Raw genomic sequence first — 21,596 nt, forward strand, 5'->3', positions numbered from 1 at the left:
GACACCCTGGACCATCGGTATCCCAGCCACCTTGGCGAATCCACATGCCCGTGCTTCCTGCTGTGCTCGGTCCTCGGGGAATTGAATGTACCTGTCCGCCATGGCGTACAAGGCGTCGGTCACGGCCCTGATGCACCTGTGGACCGATGTCTGTGAAATCCCGGATAGGTCCCCGCTCGGCGCCTGGAAGGAACCGGTAGCGTAAAAGTTTAGGGCTACCGTCACCTTGACGGAGACTGATATAGCGTGTCCTCCACCCGTTCCAAGTGGTGCGAGGTGCGCCTCGAGCTGGCATATATGTGCGACTGTCTCCCTGCTGAACCGTAGTCTCCTCCTGCATGTGATGTCCGGTAGGGCCTCGAACGACATTCTGTCACGGTACACCCTCGGCCTTGCTGGACGCCTGTGGCGCCCTGGCACCACCATCAGTGGCTTCTCCTCCTCCTCCCCCCCAAGCACTTCGATATCAGTGCCCGCTTCCTGTGCATTCCCCGCCGTCGGGGGGTCAATGTTCCCCTCGGCATCCCCCTGGACATTCCGGGCCTGAGTGCCTGCGGCCTGCACGGCGAGGACGGGCCACTCCGCGGCCATCCCCTCTGCTGCAGCAGCAACCGCTGCATCTGCAGCCACTGTGGGCCGTCTGAGTCTACGCTGCAGGATGGCCACCTGCAGAGCTGCGGCTCCAACCACAGCAGTGAACATCGTTGTCTGGTTGGCATACATGGTGACCTGCAGGAGGGTGGTGGGGGGCAGAGAAACGACATGTTACACGGAGGTTCTTCCACACCTCGCCAGCCGGGTTGCATGGGATCCCTGTGTGCCCCGGTGGCCTGGTCGTGCTGCAGATACGCAGCCAGCCTAACACCTGGTCACTGTCTGCGTCCAACGGTCAGTTCACACCATCCTCCTCACCAGTGTGCCAGTCGCCTGTGCCCATCAGCCAGACGACAACCTGCGGCCGTGTCCTCGTCACCGTCCTGCCATATCAGGGCGGCTGACATGTGGCATCCGCGGATGGACGACACCCTCCACACTGTCCCCCCTCCCACCTGCGCACTCTCCCTCCCACCTCCACTCCCTCCCACTTCCACTCCCTCCCTCCCACCTCCACTCCCTCCCACCTCCACTCCCTCCCTCCCACCTCCACTCCCTCCCACCTCCACTCCCTCCCTCCCACCTCCACACTCTCCCTCACCCCCCTCCCACCTCCACTCCCTCCATCACCCCCCTCCAACCTCCACTCCCTCCCTCACCCACTCCCACCTCCACTCCCTTCCTCACCCTCCTTCCCACCTGCACACTCTTCCTCACCCCCCTCCCACCTCCACTCTCTCCCTCCAATCTCTACCGTGGGCATCACGGTAGCATTGTGGATAGCACAATTGCTTCACAGCTCCAGGGTCCCAGGTTCGATTCCGGCTTGGGTCACTGTCTGTGCAGAGTCTGCACGTCCTCCTCGTGTGTGCGTGGGTTTCCTCCGGGTGCTCCGGTTTCCTCTCTCAGTCCAAAGATGTGCAGGTTAGGTGGATTGGCCATGATAAATTGCCCTTAGTGTCCCAAATTACCCTTAGTGTTGGGTGGGGTCACTGGGTTATGGGGATAGGGTGGAGGTGTTGACCTTGGGTAGGGTGCTCTTTCCAAGACCCAGTGCAGACCCGATGGGCCGAATGGCCTCCTTCTGCACTGTAAATTCGATGATCTGTGATCTATGACCTCCACTTCCTCCCTCACCCCCACCCACCTCCATTCCCTCCCTCACCCCTCTCCCACCTCCACTCCCTCCCTCACCCCCTCCCACCTCCACTCCCTCCCTCACCCCTCTCCCACCTCCACTCCCTCCCTCACCCCCTCCCACCTCCACTCCCTCCCTCACCCCCCTCCCACCTCCACTCCCTCCCTCACCCCCCTCCCACCTCCACTCCCTCCCTCACCCCCTCACCTCCACTCCCTCCCTCACCCCCCCACCTCCACTCTCTCCCTCATCCCCCACCCAACTCCACTCCCTCCCTCACTCCCTCCCTCCCTCACCCCCCCACCTCCACTCCCTCCCTCACCCCCCTCCCACCTCCACTCCCTCCCTCACCCTCTTCCACCTCCACTCCCTCCCTCACCCTCCTCCCACCTCCACTCCCTCCCTCACCCCCCTCCCACCTCCACTCCCTCCCTCACCCCCCTCCCACCTCCACTCCCTCCCTCACCCCCTCCCACCTCCACTCCCTCCCTCACCCCCTCCCACCTCCACTCCCTCCCTCACCCCCCCTCCCCCTCCACTCCCTCCCTCACCCCCCTCCCAACTCCACTCCCTCCCTCACTCCCTCCCTCCCTCACCCCCCCACCTCCACTCCCTCCCTCACCCCCCTCCCACCTCAACTCCCTCTCTCACCCTCTTCCACCTCCACTCCCTCCCTCACCCTCCTACCCACCTCAACTCCCTCCCTCACCCCCCTCCCACCTCCACTCCCTCCCTCACCCCCCTCCCACCTCCACTCCCTCCCTCACCCCCTCCCACCTCCACTCCCTCCCTCACCCCCTCCCCCTCCACTCCCTCCCTCACCCCCCTCCCACCTCCACTCCCTCCCTCACCCCCCTCCCACCTCCACTCCCTCCTTCACCCCCCTCCCACCTCCACACCCTCCCTCACCCCCCTCCCACCTCCACTCCCTCCCTCACCCCCCACCTCCACTCCCTCCCTCACCCCCCTCCCACCTCCACACTCACTCCTCCTCCCACATCCACTCCCTCCCTCACCCCTCTCCCACCTCCACTCTCTCCCTCACCCCCCTCCCACCTCCACTCTCTCCCTCACCCCCCTCCCACCTCCACTCCCTCCCTCACCCCCTCCCACCTCCACTCCCTCCCTCACCCCCCTCCCACCTCCACTCCCTCCCTCACCCCCCTCCCACCTCCACTCCCTCCCTCACCCCCCTCCCACCTCCACTCCCTCCCTCACCCCCTCCCACCTCCACTCCCTCCCTCACCCCCTCCCACCTCCACTCCCTCCCTCACCCCCTCCCACCTCCACTCCCTTCCTCACCCCCTCCCACCTGCACTCCCTCCCTCACCCCCTCCCACTTCCACTCCCTCCCTCACCCCCCTCCCACCTATACTCCCTCCCTCACCCCCCTCCCACCTCCACTCCCTCCCTCACCCCCCTCCCACCTCCACTGCCTCCCTCACCCCCCTCCCACCTCCACTCCCTCCCTCACCCCCCCCACCGCCACACTCTCCCTCCCCCTCCCACCTCCACTCCCTCCCTCACCCCCCTCCCACCTCCACTCCCACCTCCACTCCCTCCCTCACCCCCCCTCCCACCTCCACTCCCTCCCTCACCCCCCCACATCCACACTCTCCCTCCCCCTCCCACCTCCACTCCCTCCCTCCCACCTCCACTCCCTCCCACCTCCACTCCCTCCCTCCCACCTCCACTCCCTCCCACCTCCACTCCCTCCCTCCCACCTCCACACTCTCCCTCACCCCCCTCCCACCTCCACTCCCTCCATCACCCCCCTCCAACCTCCACTCCCTCCCTCACCCACTCCCACCTCCACTCCCTTCCTCACCCTCCTTCCCACCTGCACACTCTCCCTCACCCCCCTCCCACCTCCACTCTCTCCCTCCACTCTCTACCGTGGGCAGCACGGTAGCATTGTGGATAGTACAATTGCTTCACAGCTCCAGGGTCCCAGGTTCGATTCCGGCTTGGGTCACTGTCTGTGCAGAGTCTGCACGTCCTCCTCGTGTGTGCGTGGGTTTCCTCCGGGTGCTCCGGTTTCCTCTCTCAGTCCAAAGATGTGCAGGTTAGGTGGATTGGCCATGATAAATTGCCCTTAGTGTCCAAAATTACCCTTGGTCACTGGGTGGGGTCACTGGGTTATGGGGATAGGGTGGAGGTGTTGACCTTGGGTAGGGTGCTCTTTCCAAGACCCAGTGCAGACCCGATGGGCCGAATGGCCTCCTTCTGCACTGTAAATTCGATGATCTGTGATCTATGACCTCCACTTCCTCCCTCACCCCCACCCACCTCCACTCCCTCCGTCACCCCTCTCCCACCTCCACTCCCTCCCTCACCCCCTCCCACCTCCACTCCCTCCCTCACCCCCCTCCCACCTCCACTCCATCCCTCACCCCCTCACCTACACTCCCTCCCTCACCCCCCCACCTCCACTCTCTCCCTCACCCCCCTCCCAACTCCACTCCCTCCCTCACTCCCTCCCTCCCTCACCCCCCCACCTCCACTCCCTCCCTCACCCCCCTCCCACCTCCACTCCCTCCCTCACCCCCCTCCCACCTCCACTCCCTCCCTCACCCCCCTCCCACCTCCACTCCCTCCCTCACCCCCTCCCACCTCCACTCCCTCCCTCACCCCCTCCCACCTCCACTCCCTCCCTCACCCCCCTCCCCCTCCACTCCCTCCCTCACCCCCCTCCCAACTCCACTCCCTCCCTCACTCCCTCCCTCCCTCACCCCCCCACCTCCACTCCCTCCCTCACCCCCCTCCCACCTCCACTCCCTCCCTCACCCTCTTCCACCTCCACTCCCTCCCTCACCCTCCTCCCACCTCCACTCCCTCCCTCACCCCCCTCCCACCTCCACTCCCTCCCTCACCCCCCTCCCACCTCCACTCCCTCCCTCACCCCCTCCCACCTCCACTCCCTCCCTCACCCCCTCCCCCTCCACTCCCTCCCTCACCCCCCTCCCACCTCCACTCCCTCCCTCACCCCCCTCCCACCTCCACTCCCTCCTTCACCCCCCTCCCACCTCCACACCCTCCCTCACCCCCTCCCACCTCCACTCCCTCCCTCACCCCCCACCTCCACTCCCTCCCTCACCCCCCTCCCACCTCCACACTCACTCCTCCTCCCACATCCACTCCCTCCCTCACCCCTCTCCCACCTCCACTCTCTCCCTCACCCCCCTCCCACCTCCACTCTCTCCCTCACCCCCCTCCCACCTCCACTCCCTCCCTCACCCCCTCCCACCTCCACTCCCTCCCTCACCCCCCTCCCACCTCCACTCCCTCCCTCACCCCCCTCCCACCTCCACTCCCTCCCTCACCCCCCTCCCACCTCCACTCCCTCCCTCACCCCCTCCCACCTCCACTCCCTCCTCACCCCCCTCCCACCTCCACTCCCTCCCTCACCCCCTCCCACCTCCACTCCCTTCCTCACCCCCTCCCACTTCCACTCCCTCCCTCACCCCCCTCCCACCTATACTCCCGCCCTCACCCCCCTCCCACCTCCACTCCCTCCCTCACCCCCCTCCCACCTCCACTCCCTCCCTCACCCCCCTCCCACCTCCACTGCCTCCCTCACCCCTCTCCCACCTCCACTCCCTCCCTCACCCCCCCCGCCGCCACACTCTCCCTCCCCCTCCCACCTCCACTCCCTCCCTCACCCCCCTCCCACCTCCACTCCCACCTCCACTCCCTCCCTCACCCCCCCTCCCACCTCCACTCCCTCCCTCACCCCCCCACCTCCACACTCACCCTCCCCGTCCCACCTCCACTCCCTCCCTCACCCCCCTCCCACTTCCACTCCCTCCCTCACCCCCCTCCCACCTATACTCCCTCCCTCACCCCCCTCCCACCTCCACTCCCTCCCTCACCCCCCTCCCACCTCCACTCCCTCCCTCACCCCCCTCCCACCCTCACCCCCCCCCCACCTCCACACTCTCCCTCCCCCTCCCACCTCCACTCCCTCCCTCACCCCCCTCCCACCTCCACTCCCACCTCCACTCCCTCCCTCACCCCCTCCCACCTCCACTCTCTCCCTCACCCCCTCCCACCTGCACTCCCTCCCTCACCCCCCCTCCCACTTCCACTCGCTCCCTCACCCCCCTCCCACCTATACTCCCTCCCTCACCCCCCTCCCACCTCCAGTCCCTCCCTCACCCCCCTCCCACCTCCACTCCCTCCCTCACCCCCCTTCCACCTCCACTCCCTCCCTCACCCCCCCACCTCCACACTCTCCCTCCCCCTCCCACCTCCACTCCCTCCCTCACCCCCCTCCCACCTCCACTCCCACCTCCACTCCCTCCCTCACCCCCCTCCCACCTCCACTCCCTCCCTCACCCCCCTCCCACCTCCACTCCCTCCCTCACCCCCCTTCCACCTCCACTCCCTCCCTCACCCCCCCACCTCCACACTCTCCCTCCCCCTCCCACCTCCACTCCCTCCCTCACCCCCCTCCCACCTCCACTCCCACCTCCACACTCTCCCTCCCCCTCCCACCCCCTCCCTCACCCCCCTCCCACCTCCACTCCCTCCCTCACCCCCCCCACCTCCACTCCCTCCCTCACCCCCCTCCCACCTCCACTCCCTCCCTCACCCCCCCCCTCCCACCTCCACACTCTCCCCCACCCCCCCCCTCCCACCTCCACACTCTCCCTCGCCCCCCCTCCACACTCTCCCTCCCTCACCCCCCTCCCACTTCCACACTCTCCCTTACCACCCCCCCCCCACCTCCACACTCTTCCCCCCACCCCCCCCCCCCCCCCCCCCCCCCGGCTGGCCGACCCGGTCTGCAGGATCTCCGGAACAGTCCCCTCACCTCCTCACTGCTCAGCGGCAGCCAGCACGACTGGCTGACGACTTTATTTCCCAGGTGTGAACGGCGACGGCGTGAACTGGGGTCACGCCGTCGGGACTTCGGCCCATCCGGGCCGGAGAATAGCGGGGGTAGCGGAGAATCGCCATTTTGGGTGTCTAGGGCGATTCTCCGGCCTGCGCCGCGCGAACACGACGGGGCCGATCCCGCCGCTTGGGTGAATCGCGGGAGGGCGTCGGACCGGCGTCGCGGGGAAAAATGGCGCGGCAGGCGATTCTCCCAACCGGCGCGGCATCGGAGTATCGCGCCCCTTGTGCCTATTTGTGTAGGAAACAGCAGTTTTGAATGGACACTCACTCTGCTCTAGGGCACTGCTGAAACTAGATTTCAATGAAGCTCAATGATCTTGTCCTTTTTGAGCAGCTGGACACTGCATTGAACATAGCCCATTGACGACGGCCGTCGATCTGCTGTTACGTTCAATCCGGGAGGCGGAAACTCCTCATCAGCTGCAGCAGGTACAGAGCAAAAGAAAAAAAGGAAAGGTTTGCATTTATATAGCACCTTTCATGACAGCACACCGCCCCAGAGTACCGTACAGCCAGTCCAGTACCCATGAGTGTAGTCATTGTTGTATTGTAGGAATCACGCTCGACTATGTGTGCACAGCAGGATCCTACAAACCCAAAGGTGATGATGACCACACCAATCTGTTTTCATGATGGTGGTCGAGAGATGAATATTGACCAGGTCTTCAGGGAGATAGGGCGGCATGGTGCCGCAGTGGTTAGCACCGCTGCCTCATGGCGCTGAGGACCCAGGTTCTATCCCGGCCCCGGGTCACTGTCCCGGTGGAGTTTGCCCATTCTCCCCGTGTTGGCGTGGGTCTCGCCCCCACAACCCAAAAGATGAGCAGGGTAGGTGGATTGGCCACGCTAAATTTCCCCTCAATAGGAAAAAATGAATTGGGTAACTCTAAATTTACCCAGCTTGCAATGCGTCACGAGAACCAACGCGATCTCGCGAGACGTTGCGATACAATGGGCGGGAATCACCTTTTGGCAAATCTATCACCATCAGGCTTGTTGAGTGCTTGGCTGGAGGGAGGGGATGGGAGTGCTGTTGTGGCAAGAGCTCGAAGGGACGCCCCTGTGCAGGAGCTCTCCTCCATCCTTACCCATAAGACCATAAGACATAAGACATAGGAGCAGAATTAGGTCACTTGGCACATCGAGTCTGCTCCGCCAATCAATCATGGCCCATTCTGCTTCTGGCTCCCTCACCCATCCCCTCACTCTTTCCGCTGTGGCCGCCCAGTGGTAGTATTGAAGGTTTGGGAGGGCCTAGCCTCCAATGCTTCTTTTTCTTTGCAGGACCTTTCTGGGATCCTTAGATTCTTCCCCCCACCCGCCACTACCCCCACCTGTTCCATAAACATGCCGAGTTCATTCGTCATATTTGAGGTCTTCCCCGCTTTGAGGTTCGACCTGTCCACAGCGGGTCCAGTACACAGTTAAAGTCCCCTCCCATGAGGAGTCGGTGTATGTCTATGTTAGGGATTTCCGCCATGGTCTTCTTTACGAACTCCGTGTCGTCCCCGCTGGGAGTGTACACGTTGACCAAGACTACGGTGCCCCGTCTAGGACACTGCTGACTATGACATAACGTACCCCTGGGTCCGTAACCGTCCTTGTCGCTGTAAACATTGTCCTCTTCTTTAGCAAAATGGCTACCCCCTGGCCCTTGTCCCGTAGCAGGAATGGGAGGTCTGTCCCACCCAGCCCTTCCTTACCTGCAGTCGGTCCTTCTCTCTGAGGTGTGTCTCTTGGAGGAAGACTCTCTCGGCTTTCATACTTTTCAGGTGGGCAAAGACTCTGGATCTTTTCACTGCGCCGTTAGGTCCCCTGACGTTCCAGGTGACTATCCTAATGGGGTTTCTTGGTCCGTCCCCCCCCCCTCCCCCGTTTATGTGGGAACAATCATGCCTACCTACTGGACACGCCCCTGAACTTTGGGGTTGCCCTTTGCTGTGGGGGCAGCCCGAGGTGTCCATGGTCACTGTTCTCCCCATGAGGCGGGGTCCCTGCGCTCCGGGGTTTCTCTTTGTCCAGGGACCACCCAACATGGCCACCAACTATGAGTTCACCATGTGGGTGAGCTCCTGCGCTCCGGGGTTTCCCTTTGTCCAGGCACCTTCCCAAGTGGTTGCTTGCACCGCCATTTTGTTCCATAGGCTAATGCCCTCCAACTTTCTTCACCGATCTCTCTCTTGTGGTATCCTCTCTCCCCCCCCCCCACCCCGCCATCCTCTTTCCCCCTCTACCCCGTAGCTACTCACCCCCTTTCCCTTTCCCCTGTTTCATCCCCTAGTTAGCCCTCCATACCCATTGGCTGCTCCCCTCCTCGCCAGGCGCTTTCCCCCTTGCGGGGAATGCGCCGCGGCCTCTCTCTCCTGCATGAATCCCGGTGCTAGCTAACTCGTTAGTGTGTTCCCCCCCCCGTTCCCCCCTCCTCCGGGGGCTTGTTGCAGCTTCTCCCGCTGCCCGATCTCTGGGTTCCCTGTCCGCCGTTCCCCTCACCTTCCCCTGCGCTTTGCTGTACTTGATGCTCCTTCCCTCTCTTACCCATCCCATGAACGAGGTACTATTCCGTGTAATGTGGTCGCTGTGGCGATGTTTACAGTTGGCTATACAGAATGTAAAGAGAAAAAACTTTTCAACACTGTACTTTAAGAGTCTCATTCTGCGGGCTCTTCACGCTGCCCCGGCTGCCGTTTCTGCAGTCCGTTCGCCATGAAGAACTTGTCTGCATCCACAGGGACTATGGAAAAAGTGTTCCCGGCCTTGATATGTGACCCAGAGAGTGGCTGGGTACAGCATTCCGAATCTTACACCCTTTCTGCACAGCGTGGCCTTCGCTTTGTGAAATTCGGCCCAGCACTTGGCCAAGTCAACCCTAATGTCCTGGTAGACCCAGACCTACTGACCTTCCCAGCTGCAGGTTTCTGCACTTCCTGGTCCTGGTGCCGGTGCGTCTTTGCAATTATCGCCCTCGTCTGTTCCTCGATTTTGGGCTTTGGTCGTAGGGACCGGTGCGCTCTGTCGATTTCTGGTGGGTTGGGGAAGCTGTCCCTTCCCACCAGGTTACCCAGCATTCGGGCCACATAGTCTGTGGTGTTCCTACCTTCGATCTCCTCCGGTAGGCCCACGATCCGTAGGTTCTGCTGCCTCGATCTGTTCTCCTGATCCTCAACCGTTCCTCTCAGGTTGCCTTGTGTCGCGACCAGCCTTGCCACCTCCTTTTCCAGGGCAACAATCCGGTCGCTCTGGTCCGTTGCAGCCCCTTCCAACTCTTTAATGGTTGCCTCCTGGGCTTCCAGTCGCTTTTCCACTTTATCCAGGACCTGCATGACCACCGCACCCTTCACCGCAGCTTGTCTGTCCAATTTTTTATCTTCTTGATGTTCTCTCAATTCTCTGGAGAGTGTTATGGGCCAGGGTTTAGAGAACCCCAAAGTGTACCATGGAGCCCACCTGACCCACAAGTTTTACTAGATTGTGGTATGGGAAGCACACGGCCCACTCTACAGGTGTGGTACAGCAGAAAGGGAAAAGTATTTTTTAAAGCAAAAGAATGTTTATTCTATGAACTCAAGTTAACCTTTTTAAAACATACAGTGAACATCTTAGCAACCATTAATTCAAATGCAACCCCCAAAGACTACAACACTAAGTAATCCTTTAAGTTTCCTTTTTAACATCCATACGACTCAAAAACAAAACCTTTATCAGAAGCACATCAGGTTAAAGTCACTACTGAAAACGTTTATAATTCTGAATTCACCAAATGATCAAGAGATAGTCTTTTGATGGCAGAGAGAACAGCAGTACACCTGCTCTGTCTGGCTTCAGCTCCAACACTGAAAACGAAACTAAAACACACCCTGCAGCCTGCTCAAAAATGAAAGTAAAAAGCTGACAGACAGGCCCAGCTCCACCCACTGTCTGACATCACTGCAGTAGTAAACACCCATTTCTTAAAGGTACTCTCACTACAGATATTTATATACACACCCATTTATAAACACCCATTTATAAACACCCATTTCTTAAAGGTACTCTCACATGACAAGAGAAACATCCTGCATCCACCCCCTGGTGTGGGCCTGGGGGGGGGGGGGGGGGGGGGCTTCCCATGCATGAGTCGGTCCCTCGTGTGTCAGCTGGGTCAGTCGCTTGTTTGTGCAGGCTTTTTCCACTCCTGGCCTCTACTCATCCTCTGGAGTGGCTATTGTCTGGCATTTGTCCTCCTTCTGTGTTTTGTTAGTGGTGTAGGGGATGATTTGTGTTGTTAGCGGGCGTTATTAGGGCGAACAGTGCCTATTTTGCAGGTTCGTGGGAGGACAGCCACTTGATTTGCGATTTCTCAGCACATCCCCATGACCAGAAGTCCCCTTTCTGGGTTTTGCCTGTCAGGTTCAGAGTGAGGCGGTACAGTCCCGTATAGATTGTCTTTTAGTGTTTTAGTCTGTCCAGGCGACCTTTTCACCGTTGCTCCCTTCCCAGCCTGTTGTCTCGGACAAATTTGTCCACGTCCGTAAAGCAGTGCTCCCTGTCCTGGAAAGTGACCCATAATTTGGCAGGCTAGAACATCCCAAACTTCACCCCACTCTTGTGTAGGGCCGACTTTGCTCTGTTAAACTCTGCCCGGCGCTTGGCCAGGTCTGCCCAATGTCCTGGTGTATCCTAATCTGGTGTCCCTCCCAACTGCAGGTCTTTGTCCGTCCGACCAGCACAGGATTCTTTCCCGATCCTGGTGTCGGGGCATCTTGGCAATTATTGCCCTCGGCTGCTCCCCAGTCCTGGGTTTCGGACAGAGTGACCTGTGGGCTTTGTCTATCTTTGGCAGGTTGGAGAAGCTATCCCTTCCCACCAGGTTTCCCAGTATCTGGGCCATGTAGTCTGTGGGGACCTTCCTTCGGTTTCCTCGGGCAGGCCCACTATCCTCAGATTTTAGTGCTGCGACCGGTTCTCGTGGTCTTCTAGCTTCCCCTTTGGGCTCCCCTGTGTCACCACCAGCCTCGCTATCTCGGTCTCCAGGATTAAGATCCAGTCCCTCTGGTCTGTTGAGGCCTTTTCCAGCTCTTTGATGGTGTTCCCCTTGTGGTGATACGCCTGTACATAGTCTTGTATATGGCTGTCTATCAAGGTATAGAGTTATCGGTCCGACATCCGACCAGCAGGTGATGATAGAGATCTATCATGTGACCTGAGACACCCACCAGTTAGAACATAGAACATAGAACATAGCACAGTACAGCACAGAACAGGCCCTTCGGCCCTCGATGTTGTGCTGAGCATTGTCCGAAACCAAGATCAAGCTATCCCACTCCCTGTCATTCTGGTGTGCTCCATGTGCCTATCCAATAACCGCTTGAAAGTTCCTAAAATGTCCGACTCCACTATCACAGCAGGCAGACCATTCCACACCCTAACCACTGTCTGAGTGAAGAACCTACCTCGGACATCCCTCCTATATCTCCCACCCTGAACCTTATAGTTATGCCCCCTTGTAACAGCTACATCCACCCGAGGAAATAGTCTCTGAACGTCCACTCTATCTATCCCCCTCATTATCATCCAGCAGAGGGCAGTAGAGCGGAGCTGCTGATTGGCTGTTGCGGGGGAATTTGCATACCTCCGTTGTGCTCATCCTAACTTGAAGGTGTACCTGAACAAGAGACCCTAGCTGTTCAAATGAAGACAAGCATCCAGCAGAGGGCAGTAGAGTGAAGACAAGCATCCAGCAGAGGGCAATAGAGTGGAGCTGCTGATTGGTTGTTGTGGGGGAAATTTGCATACCTCCGTTGTGCTCACCCTAACTTGCAGGTGTACCTGAACAAGAGACCCTAGCTGTTCAAGTGATGACAAGCATTCAGCAGAGGGCAGTAGAGCGGAGCTGCTGATTGGCTGTTGCGAGGGAAATTTGCATACCTCCGTTGTGATCACACTAACTTGAAGGTGGTTTGTGGAGGAGCTGTTGTCAAGTGACACTTAAACCCGAAACACTTCTTCAGTGTTTCCCTCCCTACCCCCTCCTCTAACCAAAAAAAAACAACTGCTGTAAAGATCAAGAGGAAGGTTCGAGGGCAGGTAAAAGTAGAAAGAAGTTGAACCGTGACGTCACAGCCTGCAAGTAAGGGATTGACTGGTGACTGGTAAGTAGGTTTTCTTTTATTTTCCCTCTGGTGTTATCGTGCTGGGTGCAGAGGTTGCTGAGTGAGTGCTTGCTGAGAAGGGGAGTGAATAACAGGTAAGCTCTTTCTTTCTTTTTCTTTTTTTATCGAGAGGGGATGGCAGGGAAGGTAGTGCAATGTTCCTCCTGCAGAATGTTTGAGGTGAGGGACGCCGTCAGTGTCCCTGCTGATTTCATCTGTGGGAAGTGCACCCATCTCTAGCTCCTCAGAAACCGTGTTAGGGAACTGGAGCAGGAGCTGGATGAACTTCGGATCATTCGGGAGGCAGAGGTGGTCATAGATAGAAGCTTCAGTGATGTAGTTACTCTGAAGTATAAAGGTAGATGGGTGACATTGAGAGGGGCTGGGAGGAAGCAGTCAGTACAGGGATCCCCCCCTGTGGTCGTTCCCCTTAGTAACAAGTATACCGCTTTGGACACTGTTGGGGGGGGGGACTTACCAAGGGTAAGCCATGGGGTACAGGTCTCTGGCACAGAGTCTGTCCCTGTTGCTCAGAAGGGAAGGGGGGAAAGAAGTAGAGCATTAGTCATTGGAGACTCCATAGTTAGGGGGATAGATCGGAGATTCTGTGGGAACGAGAGAGTCTCACGGTTGGTGTGTTGCCTCCCAGGTGCCAGGGTGCGTGATGTCTCGGATCATGTTTTCGGGATCCTTAAGGGGGAGGGGGAGCAGCCCCAAGTCGTGGTCCACATAGGTACCAACGACATAGGTAGGAAAAGGGATAGGGATGTAAGGCAGGAATCCAGGGAGCTAGGGTGGAAACTTAGATCTAGGACAGAGTTATTGTCTCTGGGTTGTTACCCGTGCCACGTGACAGCGAGACGAGGAATAGGGAGAGAGAGGAGTTGAACACGTGGCTACAGGGATGGTGCAGGAGGGAGGGGTTCAGATTTCTGGATAATTGGGGCTCATTCTGGGGTCGGTGGGACCTCTACAAACGGGATGGTCTACACCTGGACCAGAGGGGTACCAATATCCTGGGGGGGAAATTTGCTAATGCTCTTCGGGAGGGTTTAATCTAGTTCAGCAGAGGATTGGGAACCTGAATTGTATAAAGGAGGTTGAGAGTAGTGAGGTCATGAGTAAGGTTTCAAAGTGGCAGGAGTGTACCGGCAGGCAGAAAGGTGGTTTAAAGTGTGTCTTCTTCAATGCCAGGAGCATCCGGAATAAGGTGGGTGAACTTGCGGCATGGGTTGGTACCTGGGACTTCGATGTTGTGGCCATTTCGGAGACATGGATAGAGCAGGGACAGAAATGGTTGTTGCAGGTGCCGGGGTTTAGAAATTTCTGTAAGCTCAGGGATGGTGGTAAAAGAGGGGGAGGGGTGGCATTGTTAGTCAAGGACAGTATTACGGTGGCAGAAAGGATGTTTGATGAGGACTCGTCTACTGAGGGAGTATGGGCTGAGGTTAGAAACAGGAAAGGAGAGGTCACCCTGTTAGGGGTTTTCTATAGGCCTCCGAAAAGTTCCAGAGATGTAGAGGAAAGGATTGCAAAGATGATTCTGGATAGGAGCGAAAGCAACAGGGTAGTTGTTATGGGGGACTTTAACTTTCCAAATATTGACTGGAAACGCTATAGTTTGAGTACTTTAGATGGGTCTGTTTTTGTCCAATGTGTGCAGGAGGGTTTCCTGACACAGTATGTAGATAGGCCAACGAGAGACGAGGCCATATTGGATTTGGTACTGGGTAATGAGCCAGGACAGGTGTTAGATTTGGAGGTAGGTGAGCACTTTGGTGATAGTGACCACAATTCGATTACGTTTACTTTAGTGATGGAAAGGGATAGGTATATACCGCAGGGCAAGAGTTATATCTGGGGGAAAGGCAATTATGATGCGATGATGCAAGACTTAGAATGCATCGGGTGGAGAGGAAAACTGCAGGGGATGGGCACAATGGAAATGTGGAGCTTGTTCAAGGAACAGCTACTGCATGTCCTTGATAAGTATGTACCTGTCAGGCAGGGAGGAAGTGGTCGAGCAAGGGAACCGTGGTTTACTAAAGCAGTCGAAACGCTTGTCAAGAGGAAGAAGGAGGCTTATGTAAAGATGAGACATGAAGGTTCAGTTAGGGCGCCCGAGAGTTACAGGTTAGCTAGGAAGGACCTAAAGAGAGAGCTAAGAAGAGCCAGGAGGGGACATGAGAAGTCTTTGGCAGGTAGGATCAAGGATAACCCTACAGCTTTCTATAGATATGTCAGGAATAAAAGAATGACTAGGGTAAGAGTAGGGACAGTCAAGGACAGTAGTGGGATGTTGTGCGTGAAGTCCGAGGTGATAGGAGAGGTGCTAAATGAATATTTTTCGTCAGTATTCACACAGGAAAAAGACAATGTTGTCGACGAGAATACTGAGATTGAGGCGAGTAGACTAGAATGGCTTGAGGTTAATAAGGAGGAGGTGTTAGCAATTCTAGAAAGTGTGAAAATAGATAAGTCCCCTGGGCTGGATGGGATTTATCCTAGGATTCTCTGGGAAGCTAGGGAGGAGATTGCTGAGCCTTTGGCTTTGATCTTTAAGTCATCTATGTCTACAGGAATAGTGCCAGAAGACTGGAGGATAGCAAATGTTGTCCCCTTGTTCAAGAAGGGGAGTAGAGATAACCCCGGTAACTATAGACCAGTGAGCCTTACTTCAGTTGTGGGCAAAATCTTGGAAAGGTTTATAAGAGATAGGGTGTATAATCATCCGGAAAGGAATAATTTGATTAGAGATAGTCAACACGGTTTTGTGAAGGTTAGGTCGTGCCTCACAAACCTTATTGAGTTCTTTGAGAAGGTGACCAAACAGGTGGATGAGGGTAAAGCAGTTGATGTGGTGTATATGGATTTCAGTAAAGCATTTGATAAGGTTCCCCACGGTAGGCTACTGCAGAAAATACGGAGGCATGGGATTCAGGGAGATTTAGCAGTTTGGATCAGAAATTGGCTAGCTGGAAGAAGACAAAGGGTGGTGGTTGATGGGAAGTGTTCAGACTGGAGTCCAGTGGCTAGTGGTGTACCACAAGGATCTGCTTTGGGGCCACTGCTGTTTGTCATTTTTATAAATGACCTGGAGGAGGGCGTAGAAGGATGGGTGAGTAAATTTGCAGATGACACTAAAGTCGGTGGAGTTGTGGACAGTGCGGAAGGATGTTACAAGTTTCAGAGGGACATAGATAAGCTGCAGCGCTGGGCTGAGAGGTGGCAAATGGAGTTTAATGCAGAAAAGCGTGAGGTGATTCATTTTGGAAGGATTAACAGGGAGACAGAGTACTGAGCTAATGGTAAGATTCTTGGCAGTGTGGATGAGCAGAGAGATCTTGGTGTCCATGGACATAGATCCCTGAAAGTTGCCACCCAGGTTGAGAGGGTTATTAAGAAGGCGTATGGTGTGTCAGCTTTTATTGGTAGAGGGATTGAGTTTCGGAGCCATGAGGTCATGTTGCAGCTGTACAAAACTCTGGTGCGGCCGCATTTGGAGTATTGCATGCAATTCTGGTCGTCGCATTATAGGAAGGATGTGGAAGCATTGGAAAGGGTGCAGAGGAGATTTACCAGAATGTTGCCTGGTATGGAGGGAAGATCTTATGAGGAAAGGCTGAGGAACTTGTGGCTGTTTTCGTTAGAGAGAAGAAGGTTAAGAGGTGACTTAATTGAGGCGTACAAGATGATCAGAGGATTGGTTAGGGTGGACAGTGAGAGCCTTTTTCCTCGGATGGTGATGTCTAGCACGAGGGGGTCATAGCTTTAAATTGAGGGGAGATAGATATCAGACAGATGTCAGAGGTAGGTTCTTTACTCAGAGAGTAGTAAGGGTGTGGAATGCCCTGCCTGCAACAGTAGAGGACTCACCAACACTAAGGGCATTCAAATGGTCATTGGATAGACATATGGCCGATTACGAAATAGTGTAGATGGGCTTTAGAGTGGTTTCACAGGTCGGTGCAACATCGAGGGCCGAAGGGCCTGTACTGCGCTGTAATGTTCTATGTTCTATTATCTTATAAACTTCCATTAAGTCGCCTCTCAGCCTTCCCCCGCTCCAAAGAGAAAAGCCTTAGCTCCCTTAACCTTTCCTCATAAGACCTATCCTGTAAACCAGGCTGCATCCTGGTAAATCTCCTTTGCACCCTTTCCAATGCTTCCACATCCTTCCTATAATGAGGTGACCAGAACTGCACACAATACTCCAAATGTGGTCTCACCAGGGTCATGTATAGTTGCAGCATAACCCCGCGGCTCTTAAACTCAAGCCCCCGTTAATAAACGCTAACACACTATAAGCCTTCTTCACGGCTCTATCCACTTGAGTGGCAACCTTCAGAGATCTGTGGACATGAACCCCAAGATCTCTCTGTTCCTCCACATTCCTCAGAACCCTGCCATTGACCCTGTGATCCGCATTGAAATGTTTTCTACCAAAATGAATCAACTCACACTTATCAGGGTTAAACTCCATCTGCCATTTTTTGGCCCAGCTCTGCATCCTATCAATGTCTCTTTGCAGCCTACAACAGTCCTCCACCTCATCCACTACTCCACCAATCTTGGTGTCATCATTAAATTTACTGACCCACCCTTCAGCCCCCTCCTCCAAGTCATTTATAAAAATCACCAATAGCAGAGGACCCAGCACTGATCCCTGTGGTACACCACTGGTAACTGGTCTCCAGTCCGAACATTTTCCATCCACCACCACCCTCTATCTTCTATGTGAAAGCCAGTTACTTATCCAATTGGCCAAATTTCCCTCAATCCCACACCTCCTTACTTTCTTCATGGGGAACCTTATCAAACGCCTTACTAAAATCCATGTATACGACATCAACTGCTCTACCTTCATCTACACACTTAATTACCTCCTCAAAGAAGAGAGGGCCCATCAATATGCTGTACAGGCATGAGGGAGTGGGGGGAGCGAGTTGGTAGTAAGTCGCACAAGAGGATAGTCACACTTTAGAGCAGCTCCAGGAGAATTCATTTAGTAGCCATCGTCTATATTATAATTTGTTAGTTATCTTTCCGCGTGTTTGTTAATAAATCATCTTTATAGTCAAACAACTCGAGGTTCTGTGTACATCATTACCACAGTCATACCACAGAACACAATACCCGTGGGGTCTAGTTGCCTCTCCACTTTGTCCAGTGCCACCCACCTGGCGGCCAGAGCTTCCGCGACTGCCATCTTGACCGCTGCCTTTATGTCGGCCTTGATGTCCTCTTTCAGCTCCATTAGCTCCCTGGTGAGGAACTTCTTCCATCTGCCCTCCAGCAAGGGGGAGCTCCGTGTGCGGCTTGTTGGTCCCTCACTTTCGGGTGTGGCCGGAGTTTCTTCACCTCGTGGGTGCACCGTACTGTTCGCTCTCTTCTCCTGCCTTCTGCTGCTTCTGCCTTCCTCTTTTCGGCCTGTGGTGCTGCTATCATTCGGCATCGCGCTTTGTATTTCGATTGGAAAGGGTGAGAGGATGTTTTTTTCCCGGTTCTGGCGGGCTATTTTTAACTAAAAGTGTCTAATTTTGAATGCTTAGGCGGAGAGCTGCCTTTTGTGCGTCCTCTCAGCACATCCCCATCACCGGAAGTGGGAGAGTCATTGGGCGGGATTCTCCAATCCTGCGGCAGAATGTCCACGCCGTCGTAAACGCCGTCGCGTTTAACGACGGGGTGAACGGGCCGTTCCGACGTCTAATTCTCGCCCCTAGGGGGGGCCAGCACGGCGCTGGAGCGGTTCACGCTGCTCCAGCTGCAGATCCCGACGCCAACTGGACGCCGCGGGATCCGCGCTTGGACAGTTGCGCCGGCGCCAACGAGGACATGCACAGTGGTGCCGGCACCAATGCGCGCATGTGCAGTGGCCTCCTTCAACGCGCCGGCTCCGACGCAACATGGTGCAGGGCTACAGGGGCTACAGGGCTTAAGAGGCTGGTTTAGCACAGGGCTAAATCGCTGGCTTTGAAAGCAGACCAAGGCAGGCCAGCAGCACGGTTCAATTCCCACACCAGCCTCCCCGAACAGGCGCCGGAATGTGGCGACTAGGGACTTTTCACAGTAACTTCATTGAAGCCTGCTTGTGACAATAAGCGATTTTCATTTCATTTTTCATTTTTTAAGGGGCCGGTGCGTAGGAAAGGAGGCCCCCAGCCACAGAGGCCGGCCCACCGATCGGTGGGTCCCGATCGCGGGCCAGGCCCATCAGAGGGCCCCCCCCCCCCCCGGGGTCGGACCCCCCCTCCCCCCCACAGGCCGCCACCCGACCGTCACACGCCGAGGTCCCTCCGGGCCAGAGCAGGTTAGAACGGCGCCGGTGGGACTCGGCTCCTTTCCCACGGCGCTCGTCCCAACCACGCCGGCCTCGGGGCGGCGTGGCCCGTTTGCGGTGATTCTCCGGCCCGGCGCGGGGCTGGGAGAATCCCGCCCAATAAATCTGATGGGCGTTTTGATCGCCATTATTTCCTTCACAAGATGCGATTTGGACGTTGGAACATGCACAAATAAATAACCAGAGCTCAGTGCCCTTGACCAGCAGATGAACACAAGTTGAAAACACGTCTGTTGCCAGCAGGTATGCTTTGATGTCATCCCAGTTCACAAGCATCAGCCTGACTCAGTTGATAGCAGACTCCTCAGGGTGAGCAAGTTGTGGCTTGAGACCCTCACAAGGGACATTTGAACCTACGGCGAGTTGACATTTCAGAGCAATAAAGAGGGAGTTTGTTATTGTCAAACAGGATGTCACACCCAGGATCTATCTATCCACTCGGGTCAATGTAAAAAAACCTCAAGACACTAATCGAAGAACAACAGATCCCGGTGTCCTGGTGAACAGTTACGCTCAACCAACATTTTAATAACAGGTCACCTGGGGCGGGCCTTTACCTTCTATTCGCAGAGTGAGGTAGCCAGTGGCAAACACATCCTCGAAGCTGTTGGCATCTCCGTTATATTGTTAGGAACATAGTGCCAAAAGCATCAAGGGACAGGTCCCACAACATCACGCTGGGAGTCCAGGCTCTGACAATCCTGTCACTCTGGTCCGTCGACACTTCTCATGTTCCTAGAATCATAGAATTTTACAGTGCAGAAGGAAGCCATTCGGCCCATCGAGTCTGCACTGGCTCTTGGAAAGAGCACCCTACTTAAGCCCACACCTCCACCCTATCTCCGTGAACCAGTAACCCCACCCAACCTGAGGGATCGTCTTCCCTTGAACATCCGGCTACTTCCTCAATCCGTCGATTGAGGAGGCGAACAACCCCTCCATTGCCACCACCTTGACAGCCACCTGGATCTCCATCTCTAACGCCTCCCTCGTTTCCAACATTTCCTTGGTCAGGAATGTCTTCCATCCATCTCCAGGCGGGGGTGGGGAGGCCGTCGTTCGGCGCATCGGTCTCCCTCTCTCTGGGGTGGCCGCTGATCCCTCGCCTCATGGGTCCACCATCTCGTCCACCCGCTGCTCTTGGCCTGTCCCTCCACTCCCGCCATCTTGTCGGCCTCCCGAGTTCCCATTCGCTGGCATGCCGTTCTTCTCTCCATTTCTTATTTACGGGGAAAATAAGTCTGAATTCGACTAAAAGTGCCTGTTTGCTTGTATTCTAGAGGAGAGCCACCTGATGTGCGACTGCCCAGCACATCACCGCCACCGGAGTTGGGCCAAGAGTTTAAAAGAGCGAGAGAGGAGCCGAGAGTTTAAAAGAGCGAGAGGAGCCGGGAGTTTAAAAGAGCGAGCGGGGAGGCGGGAGTTTAAAAGAGCGAGCGGGGAGCCGGGGGTTTAAAAGAGCGAGAGAGGAGACGGGTGTTTAAAAGAGCGAGAGAGGAGCCGAGAGTTTAAAAGAGCGAGAGAGGAGCCGAGAGTTTAAAAGAGTGAGAGAGGAGACGGGTGTTTAAAAGAGCGAGAGAGGAGCCGAGAGTTTAAAAGAGCGAGAGAGGAGCCGAGAGTTTAAAAGAGCGAGAGAGGAGACGGGCGTTTAAAAGAGCGAGAGAGGAGCCGAGAGTTTAAAAGAGCGAGAGAGGAGCCGAGAGTTTAAAAGAGTGAGAGAGGAGACGGGTGTTTAAAAGAGCGAGAGAGGAGCCGGGAGTTTAAAAGAGCGAGAGAGGAGGCGGGTGTTTAAAAGAGCGAGAGAGGAGCCGGAAGTTTAAAAGAGCGAGAGGAGCTGGGAGTTTAAAAGAGCGAGAGAGGAGCCGAGAGTTTAAAAGAGCGAGAGGAGAGCCGGGAGTTTAAAAGAACGAGAGAGGAGCCGAGAGTTTAAAAGAGCGAGAGAGGAGATGGGTGTTTAAAAGAGCGAGAGAGGAGACGGGTGTTTAAAAGAGCGAGAGGAGAGCCAAGAGTTTAAAAGAGCGAGAGAGGAGACGGGAGTTTAAAAGAGCGAGAGAGGAGACAGGTGTTTAAAAGAACGAGAGAGGAGCCGAGAGTTTAAAAGAGCGAGAGAGGAGACGGGTGTTTAAAAGAGCGAGACGGGAGCCGAGAGTTTAAAAGAGCGAGAGAGGAGACGGGTGTTTAAAAGAGCGAGAGAAGAGCCGAGAATTAAAAAGAGCGAGAGAAGAGCTGGGAGTTTAAAAGAGTGAGAGAGGAGCTGGGAGTTTAAAAGAGCGAGAGAGGAGCCGAGAGTTTAAAAGAGCGAGAGGGGAGCTGGGAGTTTTAAAGAGTGAGAGAGGAGACGGGTGTTTAAAAGAGCGAGAGAGGAGCCGAGAGTTTAAAAGAGCGAGAGGAGCCGGGAGTTTAAAAGAGCGAGCGGGGAGCCGGGAGTTTAAAAGAGCGAGAGAGGAGCCGAGAGTTTAAAAGAGCGAGAGAGGAGACGGGTGTTTAAAAGAGC

This window comes from Scyliorhinus torazame, chromosome 1, assembly GCF_047496885.1.
Source record: "Scyliorhinus torazame isolate Kashiwa2021f chromosome 1, sScyTor2.1, whole genome shotgun sequence".
Taxonomy (NCBI): Eukaryota; Metazoa; Chordata; class Chondrichthyes; order Carcharhiniformes; family Scyliorhinidae; genus Scyliorhinus; species Scyliorhinus torazame.